Source organism: Carassius carassius, chromosome 39 (assembly GCF_963082965.1).
Source record: "Carassius carassius chromosome 39, fCarCar2.1, whole genome shotgun sequence".
NCBI lineage: Eukaryota > Metazoa > Chordata > Actinopteri > Cypriniformes > Cyprinidae > Carassius > Carassius carassius.
Genome location: NC_081793.1, coordinates 29,551,182 through 29,564,857, shown reverse-complemented (window position 1 = coordinate 29,564,857; position 13,676 = coordinate 29,551,182).

Genomic DNA, 13,676 nt, shown 5'->3' with positions numbered 1-13,676 from the left:
ATAAGCAGACTTATCCTAGGCCACTAAAAGGGAAAAGGAAAATTAAATACTCAAAAATGAAATGGATCACCACACTAAACACATAGTGGTAATACAATACAAGTTCACAGTCGTATGCACTCACTTGGGGTACATGAATAGGAAAACTCTTCAACAGGATAATTGACAAATCAATTCCTTGATTACTGATATAAGGCTTCCAGACATTATAAAACTGACCTGGCTGACCATTAACTAAACATATTAAATATTCCAGTGAGATTAGTTCCATTAAAATCTTGTGCCATCCAGATATAGTTGGAGTCTTATCACTTATCCATCTCATTAATGTTTTTCCTGGCTGCAAATGTGAGAAGGTTGTGAAGTCTCTTTTCATTTGAAAAAATCAAAGCTGAAAAAAAGATAATTAATAATAAATAATAATAATAAATGGTATCAAAAAATGATAGAGGATCCATAACCAACTCCTTATCAAATATATTACTAATTTCAGATCCAATTTTGGCCCAGTATATTTATAGCTGATTAAAAGACCGAAGACAATGAGTGAGAGTGCCAACTTGTGTTTTGCACTTGAGGCATAGAGGTGAAAGGATATTGTTAAATGCATATCTATGATATGGTGAAATATGCATTCTGTGTAGAATTTTAAATTGCATCGCCTTGGCACGGTTACATGCTGAAATGGATTTGTCACATTTCCAAATATTACCCCATTCTTTCTCACTTATATAGAAAGTTCCCTCTCCCAAGCAAGTCTATTATTCAAAACTACTTGTCTCTCAAATGTACTCTAAGAACCTTATATAACAAACTTACTGAAGTACGAGGATTTTTCCAACCAAAAATGGAGACCAGTGTATGAACCATTAATAACAAAAGGGCCTTTCATTTTTAATCCACAGAATAAACTGTGAGGCACAAGACAGTCCTTTCATGAGTTCTTTAGGGGCTCAGAGGGGGACTGATGAAGGTGGATGAACTCCTTACACTAGAATCTCTAGAAGAGTCTGCTGGCATCATGAATTTACTTGCATGGTTCTCTTCACTGGTTTAGATGGTTTCCTTCACAAACAGTCATCTTTCTCCGTAAATGCACTGATTCCTCTGTGTGTGTGTGTGTTAGGAGTCCAAGTGGTTAATTCTCAGCACATAGAGACTCTTTCACCTAGATATCACACTATAGAGACTGTGTCTGTTCCCCGAACTAGAAAAAACAAAAAACGTCCAAACCAAGTTAAGATTAACAATTTAATTGAGGTTCAACAAATAAAAAACAGAAGCAATATGGATAAACAAATGATAAAGCTTGGCTTATTGAATATCAGATCCCTTTCTACGAAAACACTTTTTGTAAATAATATGATCACTGATCATAATATAGATGTACTCTGTTTGACAGAAACCTGGCTAAAACCTGATGATTACATTATTTTAAATGAGTCCACCCCCCAAGATTACTGTTATAAACATGAGCCACGTCTAAAAGGCAAAGGTGGAGGTGTTGCTTCAATTTATAACAACGTTTTCAGGATCTCTCAGAGGATAGGCTACAAGTATAACTCGTTTGAAGTAATGGTACTTCATATAACATTATCCAGAGAAACAAATGTTAATGATAAATCCCCTGTTATGTTTGTACTGGCTACTGTATACAGGCCACCAGGGCACCATACAGACTTTATTAAAGAGTTTGGTGATTTTACATCCGAGTTAGTTCTGGCTGCAGATAAAGTTTTAATAGTTGGTGATTTTAATATCCATGTTGATAATGAAAACGATGCATTGGGATCAGCATTTATAGACATTCTGAACTCTATTGGTGTTAGACAACACGTTTCAGGACCTACTCATTGTCGAAATCATACTCTAGATTTAATACTGTCACATGGAATTGATGTTGATGGTGTTGAAATTATTCAGCCAAGTGATGATATCTCAGATCATTATTTAGTTCTTTGCAAAATTCATATAGCCAAAATTGTAAATTCTACTTCTTGTTACAAGTATGGAAGAACCATCACTTCTACCACAAAAGAGTTGTTATCTTCCTGATGTATCCAAATTCCTTAGCATATCCAAAACCTCAGAACAACTTGATGATGTAACAGAAACTATGGACTCTCTCTTTTCTAGCACTTTAAATACAGTTGCTCCTTTACGCTTAAGGAAGGTTAAGGAAAACAGTTTGACACCATGGTATAATGAGCATACTCGCACCCTGAAGAGAGCAGCCCGAAAAATGGAGCGCAGCTGGAGGAAAACAAAACTAGAGGTATTTCGTATTGCTTGGCGGGAAAGTAACATATCCTACAGAAAAGCATTAAAAACTACTAGATCCGATTACTTTTCTTATCTTTTAGAAGAAAACAAACATAACCCCAGGTATTTATTCAATACAGTGGCTAAATTAACGAAAAATAAAGCCTCAACAAGTGTTGACATTTCCCAACACCACAGCAGTAATGAGTTTATGAACTACTTTACTTCTAAAATCGATACTATTAGAGATAAAATTGCAACCATTCAGCCGTCAGCTACAGTATCACATCAGACAGTGCACTATAGACCCCCTGAGGAACAGTTCCACTCATTCTCTACTATAGGAGAGGAAGAATTGTATAAACTTGTTAAATCATCTAAACCAACAACATGTATGTTAGACCCTATACCATCTAAGCTCCTGAAAGAGGTGCTTCCAGAAGTCATAGATCCTCTTCTGACTATTATTAATTCCTCATTGTCATTAGGACATGTCCCCAAAACCTTCAAACTGGCTGTTATTAAGCCTCTCATCAAAAAACCACAACTTGACCCCAAAGAACTAGTTAATTATAGACCAATCTCGAATCTCCCTTTTCTGTCCAAGATACTAGAAAAGGTGGTATCCACACAATTATATTCCTTCTTAGAGAAAAATGGTATATGTGAGGATTTCCAGTCAGGATTTAGACCGTATCATAGTACTGAGACTGCTCTCCTTAGAGTTACAAATGATCTGCTCTTATCATCTGATCGTGATTGTATCTCTCTATTAGTTTTATTGGATCTTAGTGCTGCGTTTGACACAATTGACCACAACATTCTTTTGCATAGACTTGAATACTTTGTTGGCATCAGTGGAAGTGCATTAGCATGGTTTAAATCGTACTTATATGACCGCCATCAGTTCGTAGCAGTGAATGAAGATGTATCCTATCGATCACAAGTGCAGTATGGAGTACCTCAAGGCTCAGTACTAGGGCCGCTACTCTTCACGCTTTATATGTTACCCTTGGGAGATATCATCAGGAAACATGGTGTTAGCTTTCACTGTTATGCTGATGATACTCAGCTCTATATTTCTTCGCGGCCCGGTGAAACACACCAATTTGAAAAACTAATGGATTGCATAGTCGATATAAAAAACTGGATGACGAGTAATTTCTTACTGCTAAATTCTGAAAAAACAGAGGTGTTAATTATAGGACCTAAAATCTCTGCTTGTAATAACCTAGAACACTGTCTAAGACTTGATGGTTGCTCTGTCAATTCTTCATCATCAGTTAGGAACCTAGGTGTGCTATTTGATCGCAATCTTTCCTTAGAAAGCCACGTTTCTAGCATTTGTAAAACTGCATTTTTCCATCTCTCAAATATATCTAAATTATGGCCTATGCTCTCAATGTCAAATGCAGAAATGTTAATCCATGCATTTATGACCTCAAGGTTAGATTATTGTAATGTTTTATTGGGTGGTTGTTCTGCACGCTTAGTAAACAAACTACAGCTAGTCCAAAATGCAGCAGCAAGAGTTCTTACTAGAACCAGGAAGTATGACCATATTAGCCCAGTCCTGTCAACACTGCACTGGCTCCCTATCAAGCATCGCATAGATTTTAAAATATTGCTTATTACTTATAAAGCCCTGAATGGTTTAGCACCTCAGTATTTGAATGAGCTCCTTTTACATTATAATCCTCTACGTCCGCTACGTTCTCAAAACTCAGGCAATTTGATAATACCTAGAATATCAAAATCAACTGCGGGCGGCAGATCCTTTTCCTATTTGGCGCCCAAACTCTGGAATAACCTACCTAACATTGTTCGGGAGGCAGACACACTCTTGCAGTTTAAATCTAAATTAAAGACCCATCTTTTTAACCTGGCATACACATAACATACTAATATGCTTTTATTATCCAAATCCGTTAAAGGATTTTTAGGCTGCATTAATTAGGTAAACCGGAACCGGGAACACTTCCCATAACACCCTATGATACTTGCTACATCATTAGAAGAATGGCATCTACGCTAATATTAGTCTGTTTCTCTCTTGTTCCGAGGTCACCGTAGCCACCAGATCCAGTCTGTGTCCAGATCAGAGGGTCACTGCAGTCACCCGGATCCAGTACGTATCCAGACCAGATGGTGGATCAGCACCTAGAAAGGACCTCTACATCCCTGAAAGACAGCGGAGACCAGGACAACTAGAGCCCCAGATACAGATCCCCTGTAAAGACCTTGTCTCAGAGGAGCACCAGGACAAGACCACAGGAAACAGATGATTCTTCTGCACAATCTGACTTTGCTGCAGCCTGGAATTGAAATACTGGTTTCGTCTGGTCAGAGGAGAACTGGCCCCCCAACTGAGCCTGGTTTCTCCCAAGGTTTTTTTCTCCATTCTGTCACCGATGGAGTTTCGGTTTCTTGCCGCTGTCGCCTCTGGCTTGCTTAGTTGGGGTCACTTCATCTACAGCGATATCGTTGACTTGATTGCAAATAAATGCACAGACACTATTTAACTGAACAGAGATGACATCACTGAATCCAATGATGAACTGCCTTTAACTATCATTTTTGCATTATTGACACTGTTTTCCTAATGAATGTTGTTCAGTTGCTTTGACGCAATGTATTTTGTTTAAAGCGCTATATAAATAAAGGTGACTTGACTTTGACTCATTTATGCAGATACTTTTATTCAAATCCATGTTCACTCATTGCAGGTTCAGTCTGTTGTTTAAAGAACACTGATGTTCACAGATCTTCTCAGTCAGCAGCTCAGATCTTGAACCATTGGCTAACCCAACTTGCACATTCCGGATTAGAAATTCTCCAGGGTTTTGTAATCTTCAGTAATTCCTCTGCACAAGGAGCTGCTCTTATATCAGTAGATTTGTGTTTCTGACGTATGTTGAAGAGAAAAGAGGATCAGAAGTGCATTACTGCAGCCAGTCACAGGGCGACTCTTGGACCCAGCGACCCGCAGCCGTCGTGAGCATAGACGAAATCTGACATTACAGTTCCTCAGAAACACACTAGAGCAGAGCTGATGAGCAAAGTCTGTTCATTCATGCATTGCTTTCATTCACTATGAGTTTTTCTTTTTTTAACGTGAGTGAATTGTATTCATTGACGTCTTTCAGTTTGCAGTCCTCCACAGTTTCTGGAATCAGGTGAATTAAACATGAGCTAAAACATACAAAAACTGAACATGACAAAATAAATATTGGATCTGTATATTATATAAATATTATTAAAATATTATTAATGCTGTTTAGAAAAGTAGATGAAGCAGATACAGCTAATGTGGGATAAAGTAAAAATTCATGGCAATGATTTGTCAATTTTTCCAGATATTTGCTTTTTAAAATCTTCAAAATATATTTTAATGGGTTTCAAAGGGTTTTAACAATTGCAGGTCAACACCTGCACAGATTAAATAACACTTTGAACACTATTTATAGAAAGGTAGAAGACACACACACAATCTTCACACTTACATATGCTTGCATTTGTGGTTTACAGGGACTCTTCATAGGTGTAATGGTTTTATACTGTACATTAACTGTATATTCTATGGCCCTACACCAACCCTACACCTAACCCTCACAGGAAACTTTGTGCATTTTTACTTTCTCAAAAAAAACTAATTCTGTATGATTTATAAGCTTGTTTCCAGTTTAGGTCCCCACAGTAACACAAGTCCCCATGAGTCTGTGTCTATTCAGGTTTAAGTCACCACCAGGATATAAAAACAGGTAAACACTTTCTCTCACACACACACACACTCCTCCACATCACTAGTGGGTCAGTGCAGTTACAGCAGGTTTCTATCTATGGTCTCTAAGGTACTGTTGACCACATAAGCAGGATTAACTTCTTGACTCTTCTCAGAAACAGCCTCCTAAATAGACATGAAGTGTGTAAACACTCCAGAGGAACTTTGACATGCTCTTGAAGCTCTATAAGATTTTCCCTGAAGTTTTTCAAAGCAAATCTGACAAACACTTCCTATCTCAAAGCAGATTTACGTCTAAGATTTATTAATGTGACTCTCCTGTATTGCACATAAAATGATCTGGTCAATTTCTTATGATTAAATTATGTTCAAATAAGATCTATATCAGTGGAGGGAAAATGCTGTAAAGTTGTGTAAGATGCGAGAATAATGAAAGAATGCAGTTAATGAAACATATAAGCAACATCTGTGCATGTGGTCTCTGTAAAAGAGTCCAGTTGGTTTTATTTTGGTAAATGTTACATAATACATATATATACACAATACATTGCATAATACTGTACATGCTTTAGCACAACAAAAAGGTTTTAGTTATTGGAAATGAAAGTTTTGGTTTGATCTAAAATAAGAGACTTTATTTGTTTAAATAACAATTCTGGATCCGGGTGACTGCAGTGACCCTCTGATCTGGACACAGACTGGATCTGGAGGCTACGGTGACCTCGGAATAAGAGAGAAACAGACAAATATTAGCGTAGATTCCATTCTTCTAATGATGTAGCAAGTACATCGGGTGTTATGGGAAGTGTTTCCGGTTCCGGTTTACCTAATTAACCTAATAAACATTTTAAAATGTATGCATTTTTCAATAGGTGGACAGTGCAGTGTTGACAGGACCGGGCTAATATGGTCATACTTCCTGGTTCTAGTAAGAACTCTTGCTGCTGCATTTTGGACTAGCTGTAGTTTGTTTACTAAGCGTGCAGAACAACCACCCAATAAAGCATTACAATAATCTAACCTTGAGGTCATAAATGCATGGATTAACATTTCTGCATTTGACATTGAGAGCATAGGCCGTAATTTAGATATATTTTTGAGATGGAAAAATGCAGTTTTACAAATGCTAAAATCGTGGCTTTCTAAGGAAAGATTGCGATCAAATAGCACACCTAGGTTCCTAACTGATGACGAAGAATTGACAGAGCAACCATCAAGTCTTAGACAGTGTTCTAGGTTATTACAAGCAGAGTTTTTAGGTCCTATAATTAACACCTCTGTTTTTTCAGAATTTAGCAGTAAGAAATTACTCGTCATCCAGTTTTTTATATCGACTATGCAATCCATTAGTTTTTCAAATTGGTGTGTTTCACCGGGCCGCGAAGAAATATAGAGTTGAGTATCATCAGCATAACAGTGAAAGCTAACACCATGTTTCCTGATGATATCTCCCAAGGGTAACATATAAAGCGTGAAGAGTAGCGGCCCTAGTACTGAGCCTTGAGGTACTCCATACTGCACTTGTGATCGATAGGATACATCTTCATTCACTGCTACGAATTGATGGCGGTCATATAAGTACGATTTAAACCATGCTAATGCACTTCCACTGATGCCAACAAAGTATTCAAGTCTATGCAAAAGAATGTTGTGGTCAATTGTGTCAAACGCAGCACTAAGATCCAATAAAACTAATAGTGAGATACACCCACGATCAGATGATAAGAGCAGATCATTTGTAACTCTAAGAAGAGCAGTCTCAGTACTATGATACGGTCTAAATCCTGACTGGAAATCCTCACATATACCATTTTTCTCTAAGAAGGAATATAATTGTGTGGATACCACCTTTTCTAGTATCTTGGACAGAAAAGGGAGATTCGAGATTGGTCTATAATTAACTAGTTCTTTGGGGTCAAGCTGTGGTTTTTTGATGAGAGGCTTAATAACAGCCAGTTTGAAGGTTTTGGGGACATATCCTAATGACAATGAGGAATTAATAATAGTCAGAAGAGGATCTATGACTTCTGGAAGCACCTCTTTCAGGAGCTTAGATGGTATAGGGTCTAACATACATGTTGTTGGTTTAGATGATTTAACAAGTTTATACAATTCTTCCTCTCCTATAGTAGAGAATGAGTGGAACTGTTCCTCAGGGGGTCTATAGTGCACTGTCTGATGTGATACTGTAGCTGACGGCTGAATGGTTGCAATTTTATCTCTAATAGTATCGATTTTAGAAGTAAAGTAGTTCATAAACTCATTACTGCTGTGGTGTTGGGAAATGTCAACACTTGTTGAGGCTTTATTTTTCGTTAATTTAGCCACTGTATTGAATAAATACCTGGGGTTATGTTTGTTTTCTTCTAAAAGAGAAGAAAAGTAATCGGATCTAGCAGTTTTTAATGCTTTTCTGTAGGATATGTTACTTTCCCGCCAAGCAATACGAAATACCTCTAGTTTTGTTTTCCTCCAGCTGCGCTCCATTTTTCGGGCTGCTCTCTTTAGGGTGCGAGTATGCTCATTATACCATGGTGTCAAACTGTTTTCCTTAACCTTCCTTAAGCGTAAAGGAGCAACTTTATTTAAAGTGCTAGAAAAGAGAGAGTCCATAGTTTCTGTTACATCATCAAGTTGTTCTGAGGTTTTGGATATGCTAAGGAATTTGGATACATCAGGAAGATAACTTAAAAAGCAGTCTTTTGTGTTAGAAGTGATGGTTCTTCCATACTTGTAACAAGAAGTAGAATTTACAATTTTGGCTATATGAATTTTGCAAAGAACTAAATAATGATCTGAGATATCATCACTTGGCTGAATAATTTCAACACCATCAACATCAATTCCATGTGACAGTATTAAATCTAGAGTATGATTTCGACAATGAGTAGGTCCTGAAACGTGTTGTCTAACACCAATAGAGTTCAGAATGTCTATAAATGCTGATCCCAATGCATCGTTTTCATTATCAACATGGATATTAAAATCACCAACTATTAAAACTTTATCTGCAGCCAGAACTAACTCGGATGTAAAGTCACCAAACTCTTTAATAAAGTCTGTATGATGCCCTTGTGGCCTGTATACAGTAGCCAGTACAAACATAACAGGGGATTTATCATTAACGTTTGTTTCCATGGATAATGTTATATGAAGCACCATTACTTCAAACGAGTTATACTTGAAGCCTGCCCTCTGAGAAATCCTGAAAACGTTGTTATAAATTGAAGCAACACCTCCACCTTTGCCTTTTAGACGTGGCTCATGTTTATAACAGTAATCTTGGGGGGTGGACTCATTTAAAATAATGTAATCATCAGGTTTTAGCCAGGTTTCTGTCAAACAGAGTACATCTATATTATGATCAGTGATCATATTATTTACAAAAAGTGTTTTCGTAGAAAGGGATCTGATATTCAATAAGCCAAGCTTTATCATTTGTTTATCCATATTGCTTCTGTTTTTTATTTGTTGCACAAATAGCACACCTAGGTTCCTAACTGATGACGAAGAATTGACAGAGCAACCATCAAGTCTTAGACAGTGTTCTAGGTTATTACAAGCGAAGTTTTTAGGTTCTATAATTAACACCTCTGTTTTTTCAGAATTTAGCAGTAAGAAATTACTCTTTGGGGAAGTCGTGGCCTAATGGTTAGAGAGTCGGACTCCCAATCGAAAGGTTGTGAGTTCGAGTCCCGGACCGGCAGGAATTGTGGGTGGGGGGAGTGCATGTACAGTTCTCTCTCCACCTTCAATACCACGACTTAGGTGCCCTTGAGCAAGGCATTGAACCCCCAACTGCTCCCCGGGCGCCGCAGCATAAATGGCTGCCCACTGCTCCTGGTGTGTGCTCACAGTGTGTGTGTGTGTTCACTGCTCTGTGTGTGTGCATTTCGGATGGGTTAAATGCAGAGCACAAATTCTGAGTATGGGTCACCATACTTGGCTGAATGTCACGTCACTAAAAATTTCATCCAGTTTTTATATCGACTATGCAATCCATTAGTTTTTCAAATTGGTGTGTTTCACCGGGCCGCAAAGAAATATAGAGCTGAGTATCATCAGCATAACAGTGAAAGCTAACACCATGTTTCCTGATGATATCTCCCAAGGGTAACATATAAAGCGTGAAGAGTAGCGGCCCTAAGACTGAGCCTTGAGGTACTCCGATAATTGTGAATAATAATGAATAATTATCATCACCAATATAAAGTATAACAACCTACACCTAGGTACAGGTTAACACCTGATGGCATTTCTTCTGGGCTTTTGAGTTACAACAAATGTGTTTTAGAAAAACACGGTTATAACAGCCAGAGAAAAGACTAAGACAGAAATCAAGGGTCAAGAGCCCAACTAAAGCAAACACTGATCTCTAACATGGTTACTTCAAATGAAACAATAAATCAACATCTAAACCTTAGTTCATTCTCAATAAGATCTTCTGTAGACGTCTGACAGAAATAAAGTCAGTCTGGTTATTAATAAGTGGAGCTGGTGATGCTGTTTGTGGGGTTGTTTAATCAGATCTTGAGAGATTTCATGTATTTTATTTCAGTTGATTTCATCTAAGGCTGTGTCTGAAGTCAGTTGTAGTAGTTCTTGTGTTTCTCTTTTCTTCAGTGATTCTGTTTGTTAACAGCAGCTGTTCATCACTAATTCTCAATCAGCACTCAGTTAATCACTTAATTACTTGAATGCAAAGTTTCAAAACTTACATGGTTTAAATCAAGGCAATCTGTTTACTCAAACGGTTTGAGTTAAGTTAACTTGTCGGGTTTTACAGTGTGGTTCTAACATATTTATAATAGTGAGTTTAATTTGCAGCTTTAGCTATGGAGTTTACACAATACTAGATAATGATCTGAGACATCATCACTCTGCTGAAGAATTTTAAAGCCATTAATATCAATTTCATGTGACAGTATTAAATCTAGGGTAAGATTTCGTGAGTAGGTTAGGGTTAGGGTTAGAGACATGTTTTCTAACCCCAATGGAATTCAGAATGGTTAGAAATGCTGACGCAATGCATATTTTTCATTATCAACATGGATATTAAAATAACCAACAATTAAAACTTTATCTGCAACCAGAACTAACACAAATATAAATAAAATTTGCTGATATAAAATCAGCAAACTCTTTAATAAAGTCTGTATGCTCCCTGGTGGCCTGTATACAGCAACCAGTACAAACATCACAGGGGATTTATCATTAACACCTATTACTCTAGATAATATTATATGAAGCACCATTATTTCAAACAAATTGTAATTGAAACCAGACTTCTGAGAAATACTGAAAATATTACTATAAATTGTAATATCACCTTCACCTTTACCTTTTGAATGCGGCTCATGTTTATAACCGTAATCTCGTGGAGTAAACTCATTTAAAATAATGTCTTTTTGAACCGTTGCCAGAGGCGGCCTTACCTATGTTTCACCCGTTTCAATTGAAACGGGCCCCGCCCTCCAAGGGGGCCCCCAACAGAACAGGAAAATCCCATTCATTTTCTCCCTAGGATATTGATTTTCAGACATAATGTCTAAAGTGGTCTCCAACACGTCGCTCGCGAGAGTAGCTCGTGACCTGATTGGAGGTAGCTCGAGGGCCGTTCAATATCGCGTCTTTTGCACGCTCAAGTTCATTATTTCAAATAATTGAAGCGACGCGCTAATTTTTTTCCAGGCGCAACAAGTCAACATGAAGGATGGGGGTGCACCCAAACTACGGGGGTTTTTTCTAAATAAATCTTCTAGCAGAGCTACAGCAAAGCGTTTTTCGGTGGTGGAAATCCATTAGCTATTAAAACTTCTCTGTCGTTGTGGAGAGCGCATGGTGCATAGCAACGACAGACGCCACGGGAACCGAATTCTACTATTAATAATAAAAGATAAGCTAATAATGTGCATTGTAAATGTCAGTATTTTGTCTTTTTTTGAATCATTCTTTCTATAAAAATGATTTAAAGGCTGAAATATGCGAGGTTTATCTTTTTATAAAAACTTTTTTGTCAAAACTTTATTTGAACGTGTACATGTTAGATAACATGTTGCAAGACACTCCTTTCAAATTTGGCCATCATTTTTAATGTTACTATTTTAATGTTCATGTAAACAAAAAGTGCATATTGATGGTAAGTTTATTTGTTATTTGGTTTTCTACATAAAACTTGGTGAATTGATTTTATTGTGTAGTATTAGTACTTTTTGAACAGGATTATGTGATAACCATGCTCATTTTGGTCACTATAATCATGAAATTACATTTTCATACCATTTTATCTCTAGTTATGATGCACTATAAAATCAACAATAATTATGTGTTTTTACAGTATAATATTTTTTTTTTTTTTTTTTTTTTTTTTTTTTTTATTAAACAAACACAAAACAAAGTAACAAATCGCCCGACATACAACAAATATAAACACAAAAGTATACATAACATAAGGCATTCTACAGTGAACAGAAATGTGCAACAGGACCAGAAGAGTAATAGATCATCTGAAGGCACTATATCATACCAAACCTCAGAATATCAGAAATAGAGGCATTTATGCTGTCCAAATAAGGTGTCCAAGTGCGAGTAAAAGTATCAGTCGTAGAGTGAATAAAAGATGTTAGGAGTTCCAGAGGAATAGTCTCTCTAATAACTGAATGCCATCCCTTTATAGAGGGGGGTTTATCGCTGATCCACGACAAAAGTAAATTCTTCCTGGCAGCAAAAGTTAACAGGTCAAAAAGACGTCTTTTATGCTTATTAGAAATAAGCTTACATGGGAAACCCAGGAGAAGAGACAAAGGGTCAGGATCCAAGGCCAAACCTAAGATATTATTCAATTGAGCTATGATTCTGGACCAGTAGGTCTGGATAACATGACAATCCCATATACAGTGAATATAATCTCCTATGTTAGATTTACATTTGGGGCAGAGTGTTGAGTGAGCGGAGTTGAACTTGTGTCTTAGAAGAGGCGTAATGTGTATTCTGTGGAGAATCCTAAGCTGAATGGCTCTTACTCTATTGCAAACTGAAAGCCTATTGGCTAGAGACCAAACCATCTCCCAATCATTCTCCGAGATAACCACCCCAAGATCTCTTTCCCATGTTAATCTGAGGTGCGAGGTATTAACTGTAGAATAGGAGCATAGGGCTTTATAGAAGAAGGAGATCAACTTTTTTGTAGGAGGGTTTAAAAGCATCCTCTCAATTACTGAAAGTGAATATTTGGAAGTGAGTGTAGTATTTTTGAATATGTAATCTCTAATTTGCAAGAATCTAAAAAAATGTTGCCTAGGTAAATTATATTTTGAGGCTAAAATATCGAAAGACAATAGTGATCCCTCCTCAAATAAATCACAAATCCTACGTATACCATTAGCCAGCCAAAGGTTAAAACCAAGGTCCATAGTACTTGGCAGAAACTCTGGATTGTTCAGGATTGGCAACAGAGGAGAGGTTGTGTCGATCTTGTCTTCTAATCTTTGAATAGCACGCCATGCCTTAAGAGTATTACATACTAAAGGGTTATCACACATAGCTCTCCTCAGCTTAGAATCACGGATAAATAGTAAGTTTTGCAAAGGGCATTTAGACTGTGAAGATTCAAGATCAAGCCAACCTGATTTAGGATCTTCATTAAGCCACTCAACAATGAATCGAAGCTGGC